Below are 12,987 nucleotides of genomic sequence, written 5' to 3' on the forward strand. Positions count from 1 at the left end.
ACATGAGCTAAAATCACTCATGTACAACTCCCTTGTGTGGGGCAAGCAGACAGCGAAAAGCATGAAATAGTTTGTCTACAGTACAGTTTGAGCTTCTCTCCTTGTCCTCTCAGAGTGGCTGCCTGAATCTTGTTTAGTGGGACTGATCATTCTAGAGGCTAGGGAAAGCATGGAGATAAAGTGTGGAGGTTTTGATGAGGAACAAAAAGCCCTGTCAGATTGCAGAGTGAAATTGGTCTTCAACGAGACCTCCCCTACACCCCCTACCTCTACTGTTTCACAACTTGTATTCCCAGAACATGAGTATCGAGATTTCATTTGCCTTGGAGCTCTTCCAGAAATTAACAGTGTTAAGAAGAACCATTCTATTAAGTCAGGATGGTGTCCAATAAAAGCAATGAATGATTGGAAAATGGACTGTTTTAATGCTGTTCAGTAAAACCATCATGAATGTTCTTAATTATGCAATTCCATCCTTCCTGTGTAATTGGTTCATTCAATTTTTTTCTCTCATGCCATAGAATAATCTGAATTATGGGCAAGAGTCTTTTAATACTGTTATATTTGATTAATATTTGAAGATGATGAGGCGAAATATGTAAAAGTGTAGGATGATTTGGACTCCCCTAGACAACCAAAGAGCATGAAGGCTCATAGGACTGACAATAATGGAAAAATAATTATACTCTTCAGAGGCATCTAAGCTCTGCTCTCAAGAATAGAGCACTCCATTTTTTAAAACTTTAATCGTCTGGTTTTGAATCATTAATACAATCACATATTCAAAATACAGTCATATGTCACTTGACAATGAGGATACCTTCTGAGAAATGCATCGTTAGGCAATTTTGTCATTGTGTGAACATCATAGCATGCACTGACACGAACCCAGATGTTCTAGCTTACTACATGCCTAGGCTATATGGTATAACCTATTGCTCTAGACTACAAATTTGTACAGCATGTTACTGGACAGAATATTTTAGGCAATTGTAATGCAATGGTAAGTATTTTTATATCTAGACATATCTAAAAGAAAAGGTACAGTATAAATAAGGTATGAAAGATTTTTTCAAATGGTACACCTGTGTGAGGCACTTACAGTAAATGGAATTTGCAGGACTGGAAGTTGGGCGAGTCAGTAGGTAACAGGTGCATGAATGTGAAGGCCTAGAACATGACTGTATAGTACTATAGAGTTTATAAACACTACACTTAGGCAACACTAAATTTATTTTAGAAAATTTATTTCTTCACTAATCAATCTTAGCTTACTGTACCACCTTTTTTACTTTATAAACCTTAAAATTAAAAAAAAAAGCTTTGTGACAACACTGAGCTTAAAACACAAACACATTGTACAGCTGTACTAAAATACTTTTCTATCCTTATTCTATAAACCTTTTCCTATTTAAAAAAATTTATTTTTTTACTTTTTAAACTTTTCTGTTTAAAAGCAGACAGAAACACACACATTAGCCTAGACCTACACAGAGCCAGAATCATCAAGATGTACCTACGTGATGAGAATTTTTCAAATCCATTATAATCTTATGGGACCACCACCATATATGATGTCCATTATTGACCAGAACATTCCTATACAGCATATGACTGACTTGTATAGTAAAAACTCAAGAGGTTCAAAAGGGTAAACAGTGAAAAATCTCCCTCTTTCCTGGCACTCAAAGCAATCAATATTATCAAGTGTGCATCATGCTCTCAGAGATGTTTTATGTACATTCAGGCAAATACTTGTAAGCCTTCATTTGTTTTTCTCTTACTTGCATGAAAGGCAGCATTCTCTACTAAAATTCTGTATTTGAGCACCTAGTTCAGGTAATAGGGATACAATGGTAAACAAAACCAAGTCCAGCCAAGAAGCTTCCATTTCCATGGTAGGAAGCGGGCACCAAGCAAGAAGTGAATAAGGTGGCTTCAGGTAGTGTGTGACTCTGATTGGCAGAGAATGGGGTGCTGGCTTACTGAGATGAGATGGGGTAGTCATGAAGGTTCACCAGGGAAGTAAGAATTTCAAAGAAAGAAGATACTTTTTCCCTCTTGTATTCATCTAGCTAAACATGTAGTTAAATTGAGCAGTTAACCTCCACACAGGCCCACAAAACACATGTGGAGACATGGGAGTCAAAGCACACTTCACCAACATGCCGACTCCTCACTGCAATTTGGTGACCAAAAATTTGAAATGCATGCTCACCACTGCCTGACCATGCTTGAAACCACTATGCTATACTCCCCTTGGATGCAAAAAGCTGTAGCTAATAGAGGCTCTAAGGAATTCATTCCCAGATATGATATTTCATGAAACATCTACCACGAAGCTGGGACTGTACCATTCACTGCTGTTTCTCATCTGTACTCATTGCTCTGATTATATCATTTGGTCCTTCTACAAAACCAGCAATTGAATAGGGAGGATTAGATTATTCTCTTACTGTAGTCAGCATGCCAAGAAAATTGGAATGGCAAGGAAAGGATAGATTGCTAAAATAATGATTCTAAAGGGTGGCAGTAAGACTAGTAGAAAGTCACAGACCAATCAATCAAGGTGTGTATTGCGATATAAAAATTAAAAAAAAAAAATCTGTGTACTGTGTTAGCCCATTTTCACACTGCTGTGAAGAAATACCTGAAATTGCGTAATTTATGAAGGAAAGAGGTTTGATTGATTCACAGTTCCACATTGTTGGGGAGGCCTCAGGAAACTTACAATCATGGTGGATGGCAAAGAAGAAGCAGGTGCCTTCTTCATAGGGTGGCGGGATGGAGTGAGTGCAAGCAGGGGAAATGCCAAATGCTTATAAAACCAGCAGATCTCGTGAGACTCACTATCATGAGAAAAGCATGGGAAAACCGCCCCCCATGGTACAATTACCTCCACTTGGTCCTGCCCTTGACAGATGGGGATTAGCATTCAAGGTAAGGTTTGGGTGAGGACATGGAACCAAACTGTATCATGCACATTTAGACATCTAAACAAATCCTAACTTTCATCACCAAATATATTGAATACTAACTATAACTGGTTATTGGACTAGTTTTTTCAAATTTCTTCCAAATGTGTAGTAAAATCTAGAAATATCCCCAAAAGGCTATTTGCTATACTTTCCTACATATGTGTGAAAACATCAATTTCCATGTCTTGGAAATAATTGAGGAGTGTATGGGTTAGTTTAGAAATGTTGGTCACTTCTAGCAGTTGCGAAATACATGCCACTTGAGGTTTGGTATTATACCAGGTGATGAAGCTCTCCGGAAAGTAATGTATTGTTTGATGGCACAAAACTGACTGAAGATTTATATAGTAATTTTATCCTCATTAAAGCCCTTAATTATCATCAAATTGTAAAATAAATGTAAAAGGGAAAGAATATTAGACTAATTTTGAAACAGTTCCTTCCCTCTTCTCCCCTACCACATGATATAGGAAGTTGCCTTCTGTATTAGTCTGTTTTCATGCTGCTGATAAAGACATACCTGAGACTAGGAAGAAAAAGAGGTTTAATTGGACTTACAGTTCCATGTGGCTGGGGAGGCCTCAGAATCATGGCAGGGGGTGAAAGGCAGTTCTTACATGGCAGTGGCAAGAGAAAATGAGGAAGAAGCAAAAGTGGAAATCCCTGATAAACCCATCAGATCTCGTAAGACTTATTCATTATCATAAGAATAGCGCAGGAAAGACTGGACTCCGTGATTCAATTACCTCTCCCTGGGTCCCTCCCACAACATGTGGGAATTCTGGGAGATACAATTCAAGTTGTGATTTGGGTGGGGACGCAGCAAAACCGTATCACTCTCTTTTGTGGTCCCTTATCACGTCCTATATGCAATCTGTCCTTCACATCCATGGGTTTTGCATCCATGGACTCTACCAGATATGGCTAGAAAATACTCGGGGGAAATAAAACTGTCTGCATTGAATATGTGCAGACTTTTTTTGCTCACTAATCCCTAGCAATACAGTATAACAAATTTTTATGTATTAATAGCATTTACATAGTATTAGGCATCGTAAGTAATCTAGAAATGATTTAAAGGACATGGGAGGTATGTGTGTATGTAATTACTACACCATTTTATATAAGGGACTTGAGTATTCGCAGATTTTGGTCTCTGCAAGGGGATCCTGGAACCTATCCTGCATAGTGAGGGATGACTATATTTATGTTTCTCATAGTAGACATGGATGAAAGAAGTTCCTCCCCTTGCCCCATGCCAACCAATTATTTGTGCTTTCTAGTTGTTTGGATCTTAGATATATGGAATTTCCCACCTCTAGTTAGCGTGCTCTGGAATAAAGCCGAAGTTCCTTGCACTGCTGTTACTGCTGTTAGACCTTTCTCAGCAGATCTCAGATATGAGCCCTTTCAGGTAAAAAGCAAGTGGACTTTTATTTCAGATCACTTTTATATCTAGCATCAGATCATCTCACCCCCAGAAATCCCAATGGGGTGAGGCAGCTCAAACGGTTGTATTGATAGAGTGATGGAAGCACCAATACACTGGATGTCCAGTTCAGGGCTGCCCAGGATTAGAGATTGCCCTGTGGTCCCTGACATGTAAGTTAGATGCCTTCCATGGAATGGGTCTCCTAAGAGCTGGGCTGGGAAAGTGAGCTCTAGAGAACTAGAAATTCCCCTGAAGGTGAGATGCAATGCCTACAGATTACATCTAATGCCAGAGGAATTCCAATTCTTTGTAAAAGAGGCAATGAGCATGGGAAACATTGGGTATTACTCACTTCCCTTTTTTCATGAGAAAGGAATCTTCTCTTTTGGAGCCCTTTTCCTCCAGCAGGGCCTGGAATGGTGGGTGGAAGGTCACTAAGAGGGGTACTGGAGCTGACTTCGTATTTACGTTTCTATGCAGAGTGATTTGGGTTACTAGCATCTGTGGACACATTCTGCCTCCCCAGTACAACAATAGGTTCTTCTCTCTATCCCACACAACAAAGCTGGCCCAGGACAGATTCCAAAGTTAAGGATTTGTTTGCCAAATGAAGACAAAGTTCAGAAAATGCTTCAAGTTGTCTCCCTCTATCTCTTTACTTTCTTCTGCCAAACTCTCCGGTTTACTCCCAAAGAGCACTGCAAAGTCACTCATGGTTTGGATAGCAGTTGGGGCAGGTATACTGCTTTATGTTCTTCAAATACCAGAAAACAACATATCTGTTTCCTCCTTGGCTAGGGTTAGGGAGTGGTTTACAGAAGACTGGGTCAGATCATGCCTGCTGTGCAGTTACCTAAGTGGACGGGGAACAGACTAGAAATTAGCCCTCTCACTGTTTTACTGCCTAGGGGTGGAGAAAGGGAAGGCTGGATGTGGCTGCAGTTTGACAGAACACACAAATCCAGAGAAATTTCTGGAGAAAGTTTCCTCACAACTTTACCAGTACTTTTTCACTTGCCTGAGGTCATTTCCTCTTATCTTGTAATCCATTGTTTTCTAAGAGAAATTTCATAAAAGAAAGCCTTTTTTTAATAGCCCAACTGAAGCTCCTGTGATGAAAACAATAAAAATTCTCATTTGAAAGTGATTCTTTTTCCACTTCTAGGACAACCAGGGGAATAAAATCATACCATGTGCAGCAGCTCAGACCTTATGATTGTCAAGACCAAGTTAAATTTGAAGGTTTAGAGGCTCAAAAGCATCACAATGGTTTCTAACCCCAGAGGGTTGCCTCAGCAGGATTCTTTTGAAGTAAAATCTACATCTAGTTACAGGGGGCACTTTCTGCCATCCACCAAATATTGACATTTCCTTGTAGCTTTCAGCATCTATTCCATTTTCTTCTTCTGTCTTCAGGTTCTGCTTCTTTTCTTCACTATTCTCTGCAGGTTCTAGATGGTCCATGTTGTGCTACGTGTACTAGATGATTGTTTTTGGTGGTGGAAAATGGGAAAAGACAAGAAGAAGACAGAGATTAAAATCTGGACAGATAAATGAGTTTTCAAAAATAATCCTTAATAGTCTATGACATGAAGGAAGCATATAATTCTAAAAATGTGTTTCGAAGCCAACCTGTATTAGTTTGTTCTTGCACTGCTATAAAGAACTGCCGGAGACTGGGTAATTTATAAAGAAAAGAGATTTAATTGATTCACAGTTCCGCATGGCTGGGGAGGCCTCGAGGAACTTAGAATCATGGCAGAAGGGGACACAGGCACATCTTACATGCTGGCAGGTGAGAGAGAGAGCGTGTAAAGCCCAGGGGAAACTGCCATTTATAAAACCATCAGATCTCATGAGAACTCCCTCAGTATTATGAGAACAGCATGGGGAAACCTCCCCCATGGTCCAATTACCTCCAACTAGGTCTCTCCCTCAACACCTGGGGATTACAATTCAAGTTGAGGTTTGGGTGGGGACACAAAGCCTACTCATAGCACACCCCTCTTAGACAGACAGTAGAGTCTCATTTTTATTTTTCAGCTCTGTGCATATGGGAAGCAGAATGAATTCATAGGAATGTAGCAGTCCTGTATGGTTCCCTGGCCAATCTTACTAGTACATCGAGCTCTGCATGTTTTAAAGAATCTTTTCATAAATTGGCAGCCATTGATAGCTGCCAATTTGTGATTAAAAGGAGAAGAGAAATCTTTGCCTCCTGAGTCAGTTGGATATATGGTAGAAGACAACTCAGGTGAAGTTTTCTTCCAGAATGCATGCCATGCTGCATATGGGGAAGGAATTTTCCCAACGCCCCAGAGGTCCTGCTCAGGACTCTTCTAGAGCTCTGATTCTTCCCTTGTTTGGCCTCACAGGAGCTCCATCAACCCTAACTTACCCTCCCAGCCTTATCTGTGATGAAAGATTCCAGATATTTCCCCTTTTACAAAGAATAACTTGTCATTTCCAAAATATATTCTGTGTTCTCTTGCCTCGGTGTCTTTGCCCACCACTGGGAATGCTATTTCTCACCATCCTCCTTTTCTGGTCAAATTCAGATCCACTGTTCAATGGAAATGTTATCTTCAACTTGTGAAGCAGTCTGCAACCCTTCCAGATGGACATACCCCTTGCTCATTGGTGACCCCAAGCCTCCCGTGAACGTTGCTCTCTTGGTTTGTTAGGCCAAGGCTGGGAATGTGCATGACTGGCTCCACAGGTGGTTTCCTGAGAGCAGCTTCCATAGTGACCTTACTTATCATTGTGTCTTCCAGTCTTCCTAGCACAGGGCCGTCTTGCTGCACACGCTCCATGTATGTTTATTAAATTCACTGGAATGTGATAACATTGTTAATGATCATGTAAGTGTATAAGAACAACATAATACAGAAATACGCTAAAAGGAGAAGGTGAAGCCTAAACACAGTGAGATTCTTGGAAGACTCAAGGGATGTGCCAAGTGCCTCTACTAGGAGAAAAATAGAAAGGAGAAAATGATGAGCTTTTGAAAAAATCAAGTGTGTTTTTTCTGTTTTCTAATGGGCTTGAAAATTGTTTTCTGTAGAAGAATCACCACCTGGACTATCTGGATGAAAATGATCCCCACCTCCATGATTACAGGATGTCCCATAGTGCCCACAAAAGGTGCAAGCACCCAGGTACCTGCTGGTGACAGTTGGATCGCCCATGATGTAAGGACTTGAGAGGCCACCTTTAGTAGATTTCTTATTGAAAGGAAACTGCAGTATGAATGGAAGCGTGAGGCAGCACACTCCCAGGCTTTTCAAGTACAGGAGTTAAGTAAACAATTTTACAGACTGAGATAGGCCAATACTTTTCTGGAATTGATTATTTACTACAGATAAATATTTATGGAGCCACAAAAGGCACTGGGGTAACAACAGTGAAAAGGACAGATAGCATTTCTTCCCCTGTCCTCCCTGGAACTCTGCTGGCTACACTTGCTGTTTTTCTGTTAATCAAACTTCCTATTATAAATCTGTGGTAAGAGGATTGTGTTTCAGATATTCCCAGAAGTGTCAGGAAAGAAAATATGCCACCATCAACCAGGAGATAAAAAAATTAACCACCTGGGAAAATTAATAGGATTGTGCTTAAATGAAGGTGTTACATAAGACAAACAAACAAAAAACTATGAGTTCTGCCCCATTCTTAGAAAATTAGGTCTGTATTTTTACATCCTTCTGAGTGCACCTAGGGGTGGAAGTGAGTAGGTTCCACCTCCAAGGCTGAGTGGCTTTAAAGGTCTCCTGCTGAGGGGGTTGGGTGGCACATTCATGCTTTAATTCAGAGTATTCTCTGTCCCAAGCTCTCTGAGCTTGGGTGAGAAAGATCAGCCATCACTGTCTGTTTCCCACACTCTGATTTATTCCTTCACCTACAGAGGCCTAGCTTAGTATCTTGCATATAGCAAATGCTCAGTACATATTGGCCATATTCATGATTAAGTGACAGACATTTAATTGAGAAGCAGAAATGTGACATTTATAAATGTCCACATTTGTTGGGCATGGTTATAGGCGATACAGCCTCAGGAAAGAAGCCATAGGTCTTCAGCAACCTAACACTTTGGGAAAAGAGAAATTTCTGATCTCGGAATTTATATTTTGGAGTCCTGTTGCTCAAAGTGGGCCAACAATAGGATATCACTGTGTGATCAAAAATCAGAGGAGGTAGGGAAAGGACTTATATTGAAATGCACATGGATATAATGTAGTATAAAATGCAAAATTCACAAGAAAATAAAACCTGACACTTCAGAGAAATTTTACCTGCCTGTAGACCCACAGCTTTTGCAAAGTGCTTTTTAAGGGGCGTTTCCAGGAAATTATTGGCAATGTCTACTTCAGGCACAAAATTCATGCTGCTGGGGCAGCTTACAACTTATTTTCTAGACTCATGGTTTGTTTTTGTGGGGTGGGGGCTGGGGGAGAAAATCTCCCTTTCCCCAGATGACTTGAAATCTTCCAAGGTTTCTAAAGTTTCCATCTTCAGTCTTCCTCATGCCAGCCCAATCAATACACATAGTGATAAGTACAGACTTTTGAAGTTATTATCTGGATATTTCAGACCACAACCTCACCTATATAAATAATTCTGACAAAGCTGTGTTTTCTCATGCAGGAGCAAGATAAATCCTTGAGTTGCCATTTCGTATGTGTCTGCAGATACTGACTCCACATTTCCAGAAGCCTAGGGAGAATGGTGCGGGGTGGAGGGAGAGGAGGGTAATGTCTTATACAAAAGTAGTGAAATGCTTTTGTGAGCAGCGAGTTCAGGTTTACAAGAGTATCATTTCAAAGGGAAAACCAGGATGCAAAGTGCATAATTTTGCAACTGGTTCTCTTCATCCTCCAGCATTATAGTTGCCTAGATGAGAATGCTTGTCTTCTTTAAATGCATCCTCTGCCTTCAGGTTAGACGATGTGTTTTATAGATGAGAAACAGAAAAGAAAATATCCATTTCTTTGTGTTTAGCAAGGTTTCCTGGGTGGTATCTTTATCGTCTTTCCACATCAGACTCCCCAATCTTTCCCCTCTTTGATCTCCCCTACCACCATGATTGGGTTAGTTCAACATATATTTTCAGTTACTAAAGTGTTTTAGATACCGTACCAGGCATGATGGATTCAAAGATGAATGAAACAACCCCTGTCCACTGGCAGCTATGTTCTCAGATGATTTCAACATAGTAGATAAGTGCTAAGATAGAGGTAGGAACTGGAGGGGTTTCCAGAACACAGCTACAAGCATCTGTCAAAAGATGGTGCTGTTATAATGTTTTCCCATACATTTTTATTTTCTCCTACATTGCTTTCAAATTCCTTGGAGGCAAGATCTGTGTACTTGCTACTTCCCATTTCTCTCCTAGATGGTGTTCTCAATAAATATTAATTGAAGTTGTTCTAGATCCATGGTTTACAATGCTGTCACTTTAATATTGGCCTTTTGTGAAGTTCTTACAGTTTAGACTCTGACCACACTAGGAGAAAGAGAGACCCCCAAATTCAGGTTGGTTGGCAAATTCATTATCTGGCATTAATATTGTACCTCTCTGAAAGACCAAGGACATGTACTTGCTTCAGTAGTAACAAGAGCTCCGTTGGTGGCTTAATTTGGAAATACTATTTAATGTTCATGACTATAACGTTGCTCAAGTTGGGAAAAGCATGTGTGGTGTTCAACGTGATCTTAACATTGCAGTCGATCAGAAAGGGAGCACAATCATGATAGTCGCCATTTAATGATGTATGAAACAGCCTGGTAAAGTGCAGCATTAAGAAAAGCTGAAACAGGTGCAGAACCAAGGCCTGATAAAATATTGAGACCTTTGTGGCCAAGGCCACATCTCCCAACTTGAAAAGTGATGAGCATCAAGTGCCATCACAGAGTACAGAAACTAAGGTAGATCCATGGAGTCAGAGCAATGGACAGGGATGCTTCCTTTGGAGAAGGGGGTGACTGATGAGACACATAAGGCTTTTACCTGGATATGTTCAGAAAGCCTCTTACTATTCAGTCCATATTTGGTTTATTTTTAAATCTCCTGTTTTGTCAATCTACTGAAGCAAACCTACAAACTTAGAAAACAAACAAAGACTCTAGTCAACAAAAGTAATCTGTATTAGAGTTGCAAATGATGAGTAAGTCTTGGATCCTTTAAAGAAATGTCAACAGCAAAATTCCTGTTACTATTATTGTTCCGCTTTTACAAATGCAAACTAGTAGTGTCAATATCTTTAGTTTAAAATGCTTAGTGTAATATGAGACACCCAACTTATCTGTATTGTTCTAATAGGTGACTTATAATAAGCTGTGGGTTTAGAAAGGACAATGGATTTTATGTCCTCCCAGGAAGATTTTATTGAACTAAAGAAAAACTGTTACAAAATAATAAAAGTCTGTATCTCCTTGCTTACTAGAAGGAGAGTTTCAAGGTCTATTTCTTCATAATTTCTATCTAATCAATCATGTTCCTTGTCTTGGTGAATTATGGTCTTATGGATTGACATTTATGAGTATTTCTTGATATGGCTAGAGGGTAAGTCCAAGACAAATATTATCCAGATCTTACATGAACATCTCTTCAACTTGCACTGTTGCTTTGTGAAGACACCAAATTCAGTGAGGGACATGAATCCTATCCCTGAAACACTTAAAGCAGGATTGGTGAAACAAGACATAACTATACTTAGAACACTGTTTAGAGAGATAGGGCAAGAAAGTAAAGGTTTTATTCTTTTTTCTTTTTCCAAATGAATTATACTGACAAGAAATATACTAATTTGGAAGGAAGGAGAGCTAACTTTTTGTTATTCAGGAAACTTGATGGATGTGAAATTGGCAGTGGCTCTGAAGGAGCCGGCTTTTGAAGGCAGAGAAGGAAACCGAAGAACCTATTATGTGGGGATGAACTCCAGCAAATGAGCAGGGCAAGAGTGTCCAGATAGGCAGGGGCAATGGGAATAATACCTAAACTAGACTGGCTGGAGCAAATGACGTGAAGGTGTTGTAAGACTGTTTGCGACAGAGGCATGAGGTAACGTAGATAGTGATTACTTTTCATGTCAGCCTAAGGAGTTAGCATTTTATCCAACATCCAAGGTATTTTCTATTGCTAAAGTATTTCAAGATTGCCTTGGTCAATAATAACAGGATGTTTAAAAATTTTTACCCCCAAAATTGAATGTTGGCTCCTATTTCAAATATTTCTCTACAAGGCAAATGGAACATTTGAATGTTTATACTTTTTGTCACTGTTTATACCAAGTGCATTTTTATTTATTTTATGTGGTTGATCTTTAAATAGTGCTGGGGTATATTGTCTAGTGCGATCTGTTGGCAGAGATGGAAAAATATCTGAATGCTTTTGTGACATGAAAATTTATTCGGGGACTTAAATAGAAATCTCAAGAGGAAAGCACATAGGATATTATTGATTTTATTTTTATTTTTGTTTTCTATTGCAACTGAGCATTAAGGAGGAATCAGTTAAAGCAAGAAGTCTGATCACAAATTATTCTATGGAAGAGCCATTTTTAAAGTTCTGGCAGAGCTGAAAGCCTCCCAAGTAGAGTATTCTTTGTGCATGAAACTCATAAGTACAATTAACCAAATTCTCATCTTATTTTACTCTTCATTTATCCCCATGATGGTGTTTACTTTAGGTAAAGGGATATTTTATTTTACTGTTAATATCTGAACTGAGCCAGATTGTTGGGCATGGTATGTTCAAAAGCAGCTGATGCACATCAACCAATGTAGAACATTAGTTAATCAAAGGGCTTCAGTTATTTCATTGTTAAAATTAATTGGAAGTTTTTCATCCTTGCCCCATGCATAAGGGAGCAAGGCATCTATGGTTGCATGGGCAACACTTGAAGGAAAGTCATAAGGGCTACACGTATGGCAAATAGTAGACAGATTCAACATGCCCAGGTTTTGCTGGTATTTGCCACCCAGGTCAGCATCTTACATCTACCTGGATCTACAGTATTTGACACTTGCTCGCAGTGCAATAGTTATTTCAGAATTAAGATTGTTTACGTGTTTCCTTTGGATGCCAATGGAAGCTGAAAACAGTGGCTCATTTGTAGACTTGAAAATCCCAAACCATAAACCTGAAAGCCATGTTCTTTTCATTCCACTTTTCTTGCTAGTTTCTCTTCTCTCTCCCCTCTCCTCCTCCTCCCTTCCTCTCACCTCTTTTCATCCCATTGTTTTATCCAGTCATCCATATCTCAACCTATTGTATACTCCACCTGAGAAAAGAGAGGAAGTGAGCTGAAACCTATTTTTTTTTCTATTTTGGGGGTCAATGTTTAGCCTTTTGGTGTATAGCAGCTGAAAGGGAAGGTTGTAACTTGTTCTCTACCTGTAGAAACTCTTGCATGAGGCAATTTTCACATTCCTAAGGTGGCCACCTAATATTTTCTTGCCTTCTGATTCCATCTGAATCCATGGAAATTATAAGTCCACATACTACTTGGACTTAAAGAGGGAGTGTTTGACCTCTACTGTCTTCCACAAAATATTTAGGCACCTAAATGCCTAAGC

The 12,987-nt window shown here is 39.5% G+C and overlaps 1 long non-coding RNA gene across 2 annotated transcripts in view; it reads left to right on the plus strand.

The window, feature by feature from the left end:
- Positions 1–12,987, plus strand: part of LOC144333597 (uncharacterized) — an 87,885-nt gene that overhangs the window by 48,920 nt on the left and 25,978 nt on the right. The gene's annotated exons all lie outside the window — the stretch shown is intronic.

The sequence above is a fragment of the Macaca mulatta genome, chromosome 13 (assembly GCF_049350105.2).
Source record: "Macaca mulatta isolate MMU2019108-1 chromosome 13, T2T-MMU8v2.0, whole genome shotgun sequence".
Lineage (NCBI taxonomy): Eukaryota > Metazoa > Chordata > Mammalia > Primates > Cercopithecidae > Macaca > Macaca mulatta.